Genomic DNA, 12223 nt, shown 5'->3' with positions numbered 1-12223 from the left:
TTACAAAGTATTGTAGTATTGTAGAAATGCTGCCAAAAACAGCATTAAATGGTATTATGGTAGTGCTTTAGGCTGTATACTCCTCAGTACCAGAACTGTCCCATCTGTGTTTGGAAAGTACCTAGCCAACTTTGATGGCTACTGCAACCTCTATAATTCTGCAAGTCATCATTGGATCTAGCGCTTGTGGTTTTACATTTTCTGGAAAAGATTTGAAGAGGTGTTCCAACCAAAGCAGTGACCGCTTAAAAGATAAAATGTCCTAAATGGAAAAAAACCTTCATTCCCAATTAGTAAGGCTTTCTGCATGCATTTATTTGACTGTTTTGTTTTGCAAACCTGGTAACAAATATAACACAAGTCAAAGTACAAAGTATTTGGGGGTGGGAGAGGAGTGTGAAAAATGCTTGATATAATAATTTATGCTTTCCATGGGGAACTGGATTCCCACTTAGAGTCTTCTGTTACCGTTACTGGGCTCATTTCTGCTTCCAGTAAAATGAATAGAAAAGTCCCCTTGCATATGCTGAAGTAGCAACATGTCTTTATATATTTCATACAAAAACTCTACCACCATTCACACACAGCTGCTGTAAACATCAAATGTTATTAATAATGGTTTATTTTTTAGCATCTCTAGCCCTGTAAGCAGACCAGCTGCTGACTGAGAGAAAAACTAATCCTTTACCAAATAACTGGTTTCCAATCCAGTTGTCTCACAAACATACCCAGCACACATTGCACTCCACATTGGATTCTGAAAAATCAGTGTATTCTACTGTTAGTTTTATGCAATGAGCAGTCTCAGAAGTGTGTCAAAAATACATATAGAAGAGGGAAAATATTTTCAGTAGAAGACAGTGAGAAACAGATCAAAGGAAATATCCCCATGGAAAATATCCTTGTTAACACATCAAGAATAGCTTTATGGAACTGAAAACTACCTGAATTTATGCTTCATATAAAAGGAAGGTTAAAAATGTTCTAAGAATATTTCTAAAAACAAAGTGAAATTGTATCATCATATAACTAATTATCTGTTTCTAGTTTTTCATTTTTATCCTAGTTTTAGAGATACAAAATATTGCTAATGAAATAGAAAATATTTTTCATTTAAGTAAAATCACTCCCTTGTGGTGGTGTTTCATAGTGTGTCTGTATTTGTTGCTGTGAATGGTGTTTTAGACATGTAGAAAGACAAACCTCTTGCCCCAAAGAGAGTCTACAAGTTTTAATTAGCATGAGAAAGAAAGGGGGAAAACAGGAAATTAGAGGAAAGGTAATCTTTTCCCAAGAGAAGTTTTATTTGAAAAAAATACAAATCTATTTTCGTTTAATATTCTGGTAGATGAATGGATAGTTGTGTGTTAATTATGCAGCCAGTAGGCCTACTTTCATTGGCTTCACAGGCATAGGACTGCCCTCTGATTTAGCATAGGATTTTATGTGCTTAATTTAAGCCTTTGAGTATCTCAATTGAGTTAAATAATACCAGCAATTTTACAGTTAAGTCTGTATTTACATTAGTAGTCTTTTGCCGGTACAGGAATACTGGTATAGTGTTGAAACAGCTATACTGACAAAGTTGCACTTGGTTTAGTACAATAAACTCTCCATCCTCACTTCTCCCTAAGCAAAACAAGTTATATTGGTAAAAGAATAGTTTTTCAGCATAACTGTGTTTATGCTATGGGCTCCTGTCAGCACAACTATACTGGTCAGGGATCTCATCTCTGATAGACATAGCTAGTGTGGTAGAAGTCTGTTATCTATGGTTTAATCCTTGCAGAATGAGAGCCTTGGCTTCTACACTGATGTGTTCTGTAGAAGACTCAAAACTTGCCAGATTAGATTACTATTTTAATATAGCCTCTGGCGTAAAAGACGGACCAGATAATACCAAAGATGAGATTAATGACCCACACAGGATACAAAGAGGATGAGAGAAAATGACAACCAATGTAGCCAGGCGAAGAACTATGTTGAGCTTTGAAGATGAATTCAAGGTCTTTGAACTTGGTGTGAAAAGAAACAGAGATCCTACAGTGTGGTCGAAGGAGAGAGGCAATGTCAGAATAGCCAGCTAAAACAAAGATTTCCAATTTTAGATTCATTGAAGACAGGATGTTATAAAAAGAAAGTTTGTATAGATAAAATGATAAAACTGAGTCATGAACTAGGGTTTTAGCAATGACAGGGAAGGAAAGAGGTCCAACATGGTTTTCAGCACCAATGACAACATCACTTATATCCCAAAGGTCATGAACTATAGTGGCTCAAATAAGGACCCTGTAATATAAATATTTTTAAAAAGATAACTGAGAAAACAAATGGTCATGCTTATATCCATGTCTCCTTAGAGAATATGTATAAGGAAAATACTGCTACAAACTAAATTACTTTTTGATTTAATATAAAATTGAACTTAGTTTCATTCTGATTGTTAATAGCTTTGACTATTCTTCAGAAGTGAAACCATCTGTTGAATGACCATGTTACATAATTCATAGATTTGATTGGAAAATCCGAGAGCTTCTTTGTGGACACCTGTTGAGAAGGATAATTTTAGCTTGCCTGTCCATTATAAAGTGGAAAGGGAAGGAAGATAGATGTAGAAAGTCACAACTTAGATGGAGGCTGTCATCAAGCCATTTGAAAGTCACTTCACATGTGGTCAAATGAAATGACTAAAATGCATTTTTATTTTTTAAATCAAGTTGCTAAAAGGAGATTTTGGAGAAAAAGTAGAATACAATGTATCAGTACTATGGTACATGACAAAAAAAATTTTAAAGCAGCAAAAAACCTAGTGTGGTATACTTCCCCCTTTCCCTCTACCCCCTCCCCCAGGTTTTATTGTTATTCATGTATTTGCCATTTCTTCGCAACCACTTTTAGCACATTTTCTGTCAACATTTTCAGGGAAGGAAAGGGTAAAGTAAATTCTCCTCTCGCATCAGAGGGACCAGATAAATATTACACAATGAACCGCTGCACTCTTTGTTTTCCACCCTATACATTTTTCCAAAAAACAACCGACTTTCTCAAGACATGTATATATTAAGAAAAGAAGTTGAGTTCCTACTCAAGATCTCAAAAGATATGATGGTAATGGTGTAATAATTATAATATTAACTTATGACATCACTAATCACCAGCCTATGCAAAACAGTTTCTGTTAAGTGCAGTCCTAAGTAATATGCCCTCTTTTAGAAAATATATTTCTAAAAATGCAATTTTTTTAAATGCCTTTTCCAAATTATTCCCATTTCCAGTATTTTGTCTCTTCCACTTGTTTGTGGACAGTTACATCTCCTGGCACTGCCAAGTCAGAGCTCTTTCAGAGTATTGTTACTTTTTTCCAATTTGTAAACATGTCACAGTTAAATTATGGCACTGATGTAACTTATCTAGTATGTAGGGATGAATCCAGTATGCTTTTACTTAAAATCAAGAAATACTAGTCTTCCTGCAACTCTCACTAAGTCTAGACACTGGGCATCAAACAAGGTGACTCAGTTAGTTCATTACTAGTCTTAAGCAAATTTTTTTCACTGTAGACACTGTGAATTCCTATTGCCGCCCTCCCAATCTTTGCCTTCATCTATTTATTGATATCATAAAGAGAAAAGTATTTGTAAACACCACACAATTTATTATTATTTATGGGTATGTACATTTTATATAAAATAAAGATGTCTTAGGAGGGTGGGAGGCAGCAACAATTATTTCTCCATCTGACCAAAAAGCTTTTGTCAGTTTTGGCATAAACTAAACTAAGTATGCTAAACAAGTCCTGCTTAAATTGCATGGCAGCTAATGAAGCCAAAAGAGATTCTTTTCAAAGAGATAACATTTTCTACTGTGTGGATTGTTGGGGGAGAATATTTAAAAATTGTCTTTTGATTTTTTTCCCCCTTTTTAAAAGAGACAGTTATTGATATTCTGACAACACTTAAATATAATAAACATAATGACATCCCTTAGGAAGCTGATGTTCTACAGCAAATCCATTAAAAAAATGTAGTTTCATACAAACTATACAAGCAAAAGAACTGAAGGCTGTTGTAGAAGGAGCAGAACAAAATGTACCAGGTGTACCAAAGTGCTTAAAGTTATGCTACAAACACAAAGGAAGCAAGCAATTAGGTCACAAAGTACACAAATAATGCAGTCACTGTATAGCTATTTCCTCTGATGTACCAGACAAACTGTTATCAGTTTTTTTTATAGCTGTTTGAATACTCGCTACAAATCCAGAGCTGTTTGAATGTTACCCATTTTGTTATTAAATCTTGGTGTCTCTTTTATCAGACTGTGACAATGCTAATGAGGTTTTATGAATCTCCTAGTCTTTTTTCCGTTGGATTACCAACTACTATTAGTAATCTTATTGTACATGCTGCAAAATGGTTTGAGCAATATTTTTCCTCTGCTAAAAAGGTAACAGAATATACTTCAGCCTTTTTCTTTTATTCTAGCTTTTCTTTACTGAAGTTCTCATATAATGCAGAAGATAAATCACAGAAGGAAAAAAGAAGCACCAACCACATTGACCAGCAAAGAAAATCACTTCTTGCAAAAAGAACACATTTGGAGTAGATCATTCAGTCTTACCTGACAGCAGTAAGTACCTTGGATTATATCCTTTATAGTGACAGTTTACTCCTAGAAGATCACAGTAACTTGCCCCACAGTACTACACAGTTCCCAGCCAGTTTTCACATCCAGCCCAAAAGAACCAGAGATAAGCTTTTTCCACTTTTCAAGGTCTACCAGCAGCTGAAGTAATGCAGGAAATAGGGTAGAGAGCAGAAGAGGAACGTAGTTTCTTCCCAGAGAAATCCCAGTCAGGAGAAATAAGAGGTATGCTCTCTCTGTGTTTCACTCAGACTTTGTTTAAAAGTTTTTTCAACTGTTGCTAGGTGGTGTTAGGCTTTGGCAGTTTAGTTCTCAGATTGTATTTCCCCTCTTCTGGTCTCTTCACACACTGTTACAGCAATGACTGTTGAGCTCAGCTCACTTGTGCTATATTTAACCAGTGTTCTCAGCAAGTCAAGCCTGTCAACAGCTGAGAAGTTTGGAGCAGGCTTTACTGAGTTCCTCAGCTGCTGAGTTATCAGTGGATGTAGAACTGCATAGCATGGCTACTACATTCACTGAAAGAGAGTGGAGAAACTGTCAAATCCTTTTAAGGGCTTCCAGTGACTTTACTGGAGTAATTACTATTTAAAGCACTTAGTACACATTGTGTATTTGGGCACTCATGTTCATACCAGATGAGTTCAATTATTGATACAGTAAGAATTTGCATAAAACATATATAGGAAGTTTATCATTTGAAAGGCATACACTCAAGGGAAAAAATCACACATTTGAGCAACTTTTCAAAAGATGTTTATTTTGAGTGAAAATCAAAATAAGCTTTCTTGTTTGCACCATTCACATGTGTCAAGCTGGCACAGAGATATAATGAAAGGCTTCAGCTGGAAATGTTTTAAAGTTTATTGTGAGTAAGATAATGCCAACCCTTTACTCCCAGACAAAGAGCATCACCTTATTGTTGCCATATTCAACACAATTTCTCACCAGGGATAAAAGTGAAGGCCAAATTCCAGGTCATGCAATATACCACGAGCAAGAAAGGCCATTAGATACACCTTGGCTAGGGACAGAAGTAACATATAAACTGGTATAAGTGATCAGAAACCAATTCAAATCTGTAACACAACAGAAGTTCAGTGCACATAAACTGCTTTCAAAATGGCTGAAACTGGTTTAAGATAAACCTGGATGGATGTAGTATCAGACTTAACTGATTTAGGTTAAATCAGTTTATAGAACTTCTGTCCCAGATTTCCTCCAAATTCAAGTTAACTCACAGTCTCCCAGCACCCAAGGATGCTTTGCACCTTCCTCATAGACTCCTTTCTCAGGGTAGATGGGCTAGCTTGGGCCCAAACTGTCTGCTTTAGCTGAGCAGGGAGGCATGCTCTAGCACCCCCAGCTTCTGGCTTGGGCCACTGCAGGCATGTGGCTGTATTTCCAGAATCAAATGTGAATGTCTATTCACTTGCTTATCAGTTCAATTTATCCAGTTTAGACTAACCTGAGGAGACTGAATCAATTCAGCCTGAGGCTTTTTGACTGTCTGTACTTACCGCTCATGTTAGTGACCTGCACACACTGTTGTATTTGCATTTGCCTCTGGATCTAATTTGCTATCCTATTACCAGATCTCCAAAGCCCTTAACAAATTGAACCCTAGCAGCCTTAGACTGCTTCCCAGTCTGAAACCACTGAGACAAGCTTACTTTCCAGTAATATTGCAGTTGATGGAGTCTAGGGCAAAGTTCTCCAGGCCTCGAGTCAGAATATTCTCTACAAATGGCCCTTGCAGTAAAATTCTTCACCACAGGAGTATTTATGGAGCACAGCTTGTTTTCAGAACACAATTCAAAATGCAGTGACTTTCCCCATTAACAATCTGGCATATTTTTAAGTAATGAGATGAGGAGGAGGATAAAATTACTGCTGTATCTTTATTTATGGTAGCACCTACCATTTGGGTCATATATTAATGTAATCCACAAAAATTCTGGCAATTAGTGCAGGTATGAGAAAGTAGTGGATACCACTTTGAAGGTTTGACCCTCAACTTTCATGTTCGTACAGTACCAGTAGTAATAGTATATCTGTTAAACTACAAAAGAAGAAAGCTTGAGCAAACAAAGCATATGCTTAGACTCTCAAAATCCAGAGGAATAAAATATATCCTTAAGTCACAGCCAAGTTAGTAGTACATAGGAGATCAGCCACTGATGTGAAAACTAGATCAGCTCCTTGCAATTAGAATTATAGAAATCATAGAAAATTAAGGTTGGGAAGCAGGGCTGTCCTTGGGGAGGGGGTGAATTGGGGTGACCGTGGCGACTCCGTGCTGCTGCCAGCTTCATGTCTGGGTGCTTGGCACCCGTCCCCCCCTCGCCATCAAATCCTCTGCTGGCTTCCTTGCATCCAGGGGCTTGGCCCTGCACAGGCTGATTTGTCCCAGGCCCTGTACCCTGCTTGGGTCATCTCTGGTGGGAAGAGACCTCAGGAGGTCATTGAGTCGAACCTCCTGCTTAAAGTAGGACCATCCCCAACTAAGGTTTTGTCTAGCTGGCTCTTGAAAAGGCTTACAACCTGTGCTGCCTAATGAAACCCATGGGGCTGATGTAACAATCTGATGAAATAGGTTGAACAACTGCAACTCTAGCATACAGACTATAAGATACTGGTGCTTGTAGTACTGCAGGAAATTGATTAAAGGAGTCTGAAGGAGATGAGGTGCCAGCGACAAGATCATAGCTTGGGATCAGGGTATGAAACAAAAGTTAAAAACGTCTGTCAGAGGTGCCCAGGAATATAAGAACAGTATTTGTTTGCATCTGTAGAGTTGCCAGACACATAACTTCATACCATGTGGAAACTATTTTGTGTTCAAATATTTCCTCTGTTTGTTTTATGGGGAAAATTGTTTATAAATGGATGAAAAGGGGAAACTGGAGATCACAGATGATAATGAAGAGGACTTTTTAGCCTTGCCTCATCTATTAGTGCAGGACTGTCCAACTAGCTGTCTGGGGGCTGCATGCAGCCCTTGAGGGGTTAACCTCTAGCCCCTGGGCTCCCAGTCCTAGAGTCAGTCCTCATTGTTCTCCTGCTGCTGCCACCAGAGTCTCTGGGCTCCCACTCCATCCTCCAGCTTCTGCTTTCTGACCCTGCCCTTGACCATTTGGGCAGACTAGTGTAGCCGACAAGGCTGAGGGAGCCCATGGAAGCCTTTGGGAGTCCTGCATAGTATGGCAGAGGTTTCCTGCTTCATGGCACAATGCAGCTAGGTGGAGGGGGAGCTGTGGTGTGGTAGATGGCTCTCTACAGAAAAGCCCATGCTATGTGTGGTTGAGGGGCCTGTGGCCCCAACCACTTAGAAGTTGGACAGCCCTGTATTAGTGCAACCTCATCTAGAAGGAATAGTATTTACTAACTAGGAATTACAAGCAGTCCTTGGACTTACGACACAATTGGTTCCTGAAAACCACATCTTTAGTCAAAACATTGCAACTCAGAACCAATTTTCCCATAGGAAACAATGTTATTAATGGGGGATTGATTCCTGAACCAGGTACCAATACCCTATTTTCACTAAAAATAACCGAGAATTTTGTACACAATCAACTATAAATGAGTAATATAGCTATGTTAATGTATTTATATTGTAAATAGCAATCATATTGATTTGGAAGGACTTCTCTGAGGTGACTTTGCTGGACTTTTTGAAGGCCTCCTGGTTGGATTTTTTGAAGGGTTCTTGGCTGAAGTCTTCTCAGCAGTCTTGGCTGCAGATTTTGCTGGAGTCTTGTCTGCTTTCTTAAAGAAAGTGTTCAAGGAAGTTTGAACAGATGTTCTTCAGAGAGATGGGCAACACAGCAAACTTGTTCACTGGCATGGCGTGGCATCGGATCAAGCGTTGTAAAGTTGACGTCAGAAACTGATGAAACTGATGTCAGAAAGTTGAAACAGGTTGTCAATTTATAAACTTGTAAGTGTGAAACATTGTAACTGGAAATGTAAGTTGAGGACTTCCTGTACAATACTTTCCAGAAACTTTTTCCTCTGAAAATAGTGTAGAGTATAAAACAAGAGAAGCACTGCTGTGTTGCTTGCAGTGGCAGTTGATGGTCTAAGAATTATTATAAAGACAGCAGTAAAGCCCAGAGCAATACTGCATAACCAACTATACTTGCTGCATCATTCTTCCTTCCACCCACTGACCAGTGCTGTTTAGTCAAATATAATTCCCTGGGGAATCTGTCCTTTTCTTCCTATCTATCCGCATCTATGAAGGTCATTATATGTCAGATTCTTCTACCCATTCTGAGGCTGGGTAACACTTTATCCTGTAAGTACCTTATTTCAGTGGGACTATATGTAGAAAACAGTACTACTCAATGCGAAGCAAGGGTGACAGAATGTGGCCCTATATGACTGAAAAGAGAAAAACTATCAGCAGCAGCAGCCACCACCTTTGAATGTAATGTTATTAGCAGACATACAAGAATGATTTAAATATATTCTGCAAGAGTCAAATGATGGATGATATGATTTCCGCTAGTGTCCTGGAATGGCAGTAACAGTTCCCTTGACATATCTAGATATGGGAGATTTCATAGGTCTTTTTCAAGAACCTAAATTCTTTCAGTGAAAGTACAGCGTCTAATTGGTTTCTAGGTAGTTCCAGCTTTAGAGGCAGAAAACATTAACGGCTTCACTCTTTTCTCTGTATCCTAGTACAAGCTGAAGACAAAATGGTGTCCCTGCTTCAAAACGCGCATTGAAAAAGCTGAAAAGGGTTCAGAAAACTGCTGCGAGACTGATTTGTGGTCTGGAAAACCTGCCTGGTAGTGAGAGATGAAAGCCGCTCAATTTACTTTAGCTCAAAAGAAAGTTTTGCCTTCCACTGTCAGTGTCCCCACAGTTCTGGGGAAGCTCATGTCCAGCTCCAGCTAGGCTGCAAAGGAGCTGGTCTCAGCCTAGGGCACAGACAGCAGTGGTGGGCGAATTCCCCCTTCCCATGCCTGTTCCCCCCAGCTGTCTGGGCAGCCTGGGAGCAGGTGTGGAGAGGGGGAATCTGCCTGTCCTGTGCAGTCCATTTGGAGCAAGACACAAGCTCCTGGAAACAGGAAACAGCAGGGACACCAGCAGCAGTAGGTGGGGGAAGGAAAAAGGTTGGCCATTGGTCAGAGATGATCTAAGCCTATGTTCTACTATGGATACTTTCCATGCTTCTGGGCATAACTGGTTGCCCCTGTCCCTCCCACCTCCCCAGATTTCTGCTACATGTGTCAGCATGTTTTTAAGCATTCCTCAGAGGCATTGGGTATTGGCTACAGCCAAAGCTGGGGACTTTGACTGGGGTGGGCCAATGCTCCTGCTGGAACCAAAGCCACAGGTTTCTGGCTAGGTGGTCTTACCCCTTTCCTCAGGGTCAAACCAAATTGCCATATTTGGGGTCAGGAAGAAATTTTACCCCATGGTCAAACTGATGTAGACTATGGGGAGTTTTGTCTTCCTCTGTAGTGGGGGGGTAGCCCTCTACCCAAGACCTCTTGAGCATATATTGACAACACTGGCTGTCATGGTTCCCCTGCTTTACTGGTGGCAGGTTAGGGTGTTAGGTTTGTGTTGTATAAAGGTTGACGATAGTCTCATTACAGTTTAGATTATGATTTGTATAGGATGGTTTGGATAGGGATGGTCCTGCCTCAGGCAGGAGGTTGGACTACATGAACTCTGAAGATCTCTTCCAGCCCTACTTCTCTGATTCTATAAAGGGAGGGGAGACAGGATGTGCCTCTGAGCACAGATGGGAAGGGGCGGGGGGAAGTGGGAATTCTTACCTTCTTTGGGACTTAAAGTTTCTGACTGCTGCTCCTGCCACATGGTCAGAAAGTGTGTGGAGCAGGGGGAAGGGGTGGGAGTGTAGCTGTATCACTGCACTCTGGATCTACCCGTGCACAGAAACTGTGGTGTCTTATGCGGAATGTCCCAGGGGCACAGGACCAGAAAAGGGGGAAGCCTTGTTCAGAGGCAAACCCCAAACCAAAGTAAAAAGTAAAGAAAACAGCGTACCTGTTGCAGGGGCTGGGAGGAGCAAGGAAACGTGCAGCGGGAAACCATGCACACAGTTTGTGAGCCACGCCCATATCCAGCTGGGGCCAGGTGACATCATGACGAGACGCTACCCGGTGGAGATGAAAGGCAGCCGGGAAAGCGTGGGAAGGAGGATGCCGAGGAGTGGAGGAGCAGTGGGAGAACACGGGGCAGCCGCTGTGACTGTCAGTGGCGGTGGCAACAGCAGCAGCAGCAGCAACAGCAACAATCAGAGCTGCGAAAGATCCCTGAGCCAGAGAAGCCTGGCAGGGATTAGACACCCGGCAGGGATCAGAAGAGCCGGCAGGCAGACCGGCAGTGGCAGTGGCGGTGGTGGCAGCCAGAGCCGTGGGAGATCCCAGAGCCGGAGAAGACAGATGGGGACCCAGAGAGCTGGTAAGGAGGCCGGCAGAGGCTGAGGCAGCAGGAACTGCAAAGGATCCTGGGTGGGAGAAGTCAGCAGCGACTGCAGCGATAGCTGGCGTGGGAACCCTGTTCAAAGGCAACGGGTGTTGCAGCTCCAGGGTGGAGGCGGATCTTGGAGGGAAGAGGAGAGAAACCCCAGCTGGGGTGAAGACACAAATCCCGACCCAGAGGACATGCTAGCCTAAGGGCGTTAGGGGCCAGTAGAATATAGGACTCTCCCCATGGGTGCTCCCCTTCCTGTTTCTTCCCCTTTTTGTTACGCTCCCCCGGCAGCCACATTGTTAGTTTCCTTATTTTGTTTTGTGTCTGGTCACCTTAGGGTGAGGGGTTTGTGGTGAGGGTATGGATTGTGTTCCCCTTTTTTAGGGTTTATTTACTTTTGTTCTCTGGAGAGAGCAGATTAGCAGGAGCTCTTAGCACCAGGCCAAGGTAGCCAGGACTTCATCCAACAGCGGGAAAGGGACCACGTGAGAAGGCAGTGAGGGCCTACGGCTTCAGACTTAGATGGCTCAGGGCATCAAAGAAGACTAGCCCAGAAGTGGGGAGTCACCAGGCCCTCCAGGTCCAGCCAGGGCCCAGGGTACTCATTGGCAGGAGGAATCACGGAGACCAGGGAAGATATCAGCTGGGGATTGCCACGAAAGGTCTGGAGGCCCATCTCAAAGGTTGGCGCGTGGCCAGGGTGTAGGGGAGGTTGGAGTGCCATGAATGACCGCCGTGACACATGACAGCTCTAGAGGCATCCTCAAGGGGGACCCCCTCCACTAAAGGAACATTCAAAATTGTGGCAGGCGAGTTTGGGGGTCACCCTGAAGGTAACCAAGGCATCCTCTGCGGTCTGCACAAAGGTCCCTGGCAAGCAAGGTCAGCAGCTTGGGCAAACGCAGTGCAAGAGCAAACCATTGAGAGTAGGTGGGCACATGGAAATTACTGCAAGAGTGCATGGCTTGTTTTATGCAGGAGGTCAAACTAAATGTCTCTTCTAGCTTTAAAATATATGCAAGTTTCTTCCTGGAGGCAGGCTGTAGAATAGGGGATGTCATCTTGTAGCAAAACCCCCAGTTTTTCTTTTTTAATACATACATACACACACACACACACA

The 12223-nt window shown here is 41.8% G+C and overlaps 1 protein-coding gene across 2 annotated transcripts in view; it reads right to left on the bottom strand.

The window, feature by feature from the left end:
• Positions 1 to 5097, bottom strand: part of FILIP1 (filamin A interacting protein 1) — a 251595-nt gene extending 246498 nt beyond the window's left edge. Inside the window, exon 1 of one of the 2 annotated variants that reach the window (XM_019520460.1) lies at positions 4618 to 5097. The gene's annotated coding sequence lies outside the window, so the exon portion shown is untranslated. The remainder of the gene's footprint in view (positions 1 to 4617) is intronic. The other variant, XM_019520461.1, reaches the window with a different exon arrangement.
• Positions 5098 to 12223: the final 7126 nt, after the last annotated feature.

Source organism: Gavialis gangeticus, unplaced genomic scaffold (assembly GCF_001723915.1).
Source record: "Gavialis gangeticus isolate Ggan-Ray unplaced genomic scaffold, GavGan_comp1, whole genome shotgun sequence".
NCBI classification, from domain to species: Eukaryota; Metazoa; Chordata; order Crocodylia; family Gavialidae; genus Gavialis; species Gavialis gangeticus.
The sequence above is the reverse complement of the archived record's forward strand: the minus strand, read 5'-3'. Positions and strand labels throughout refer to the sequence as shown.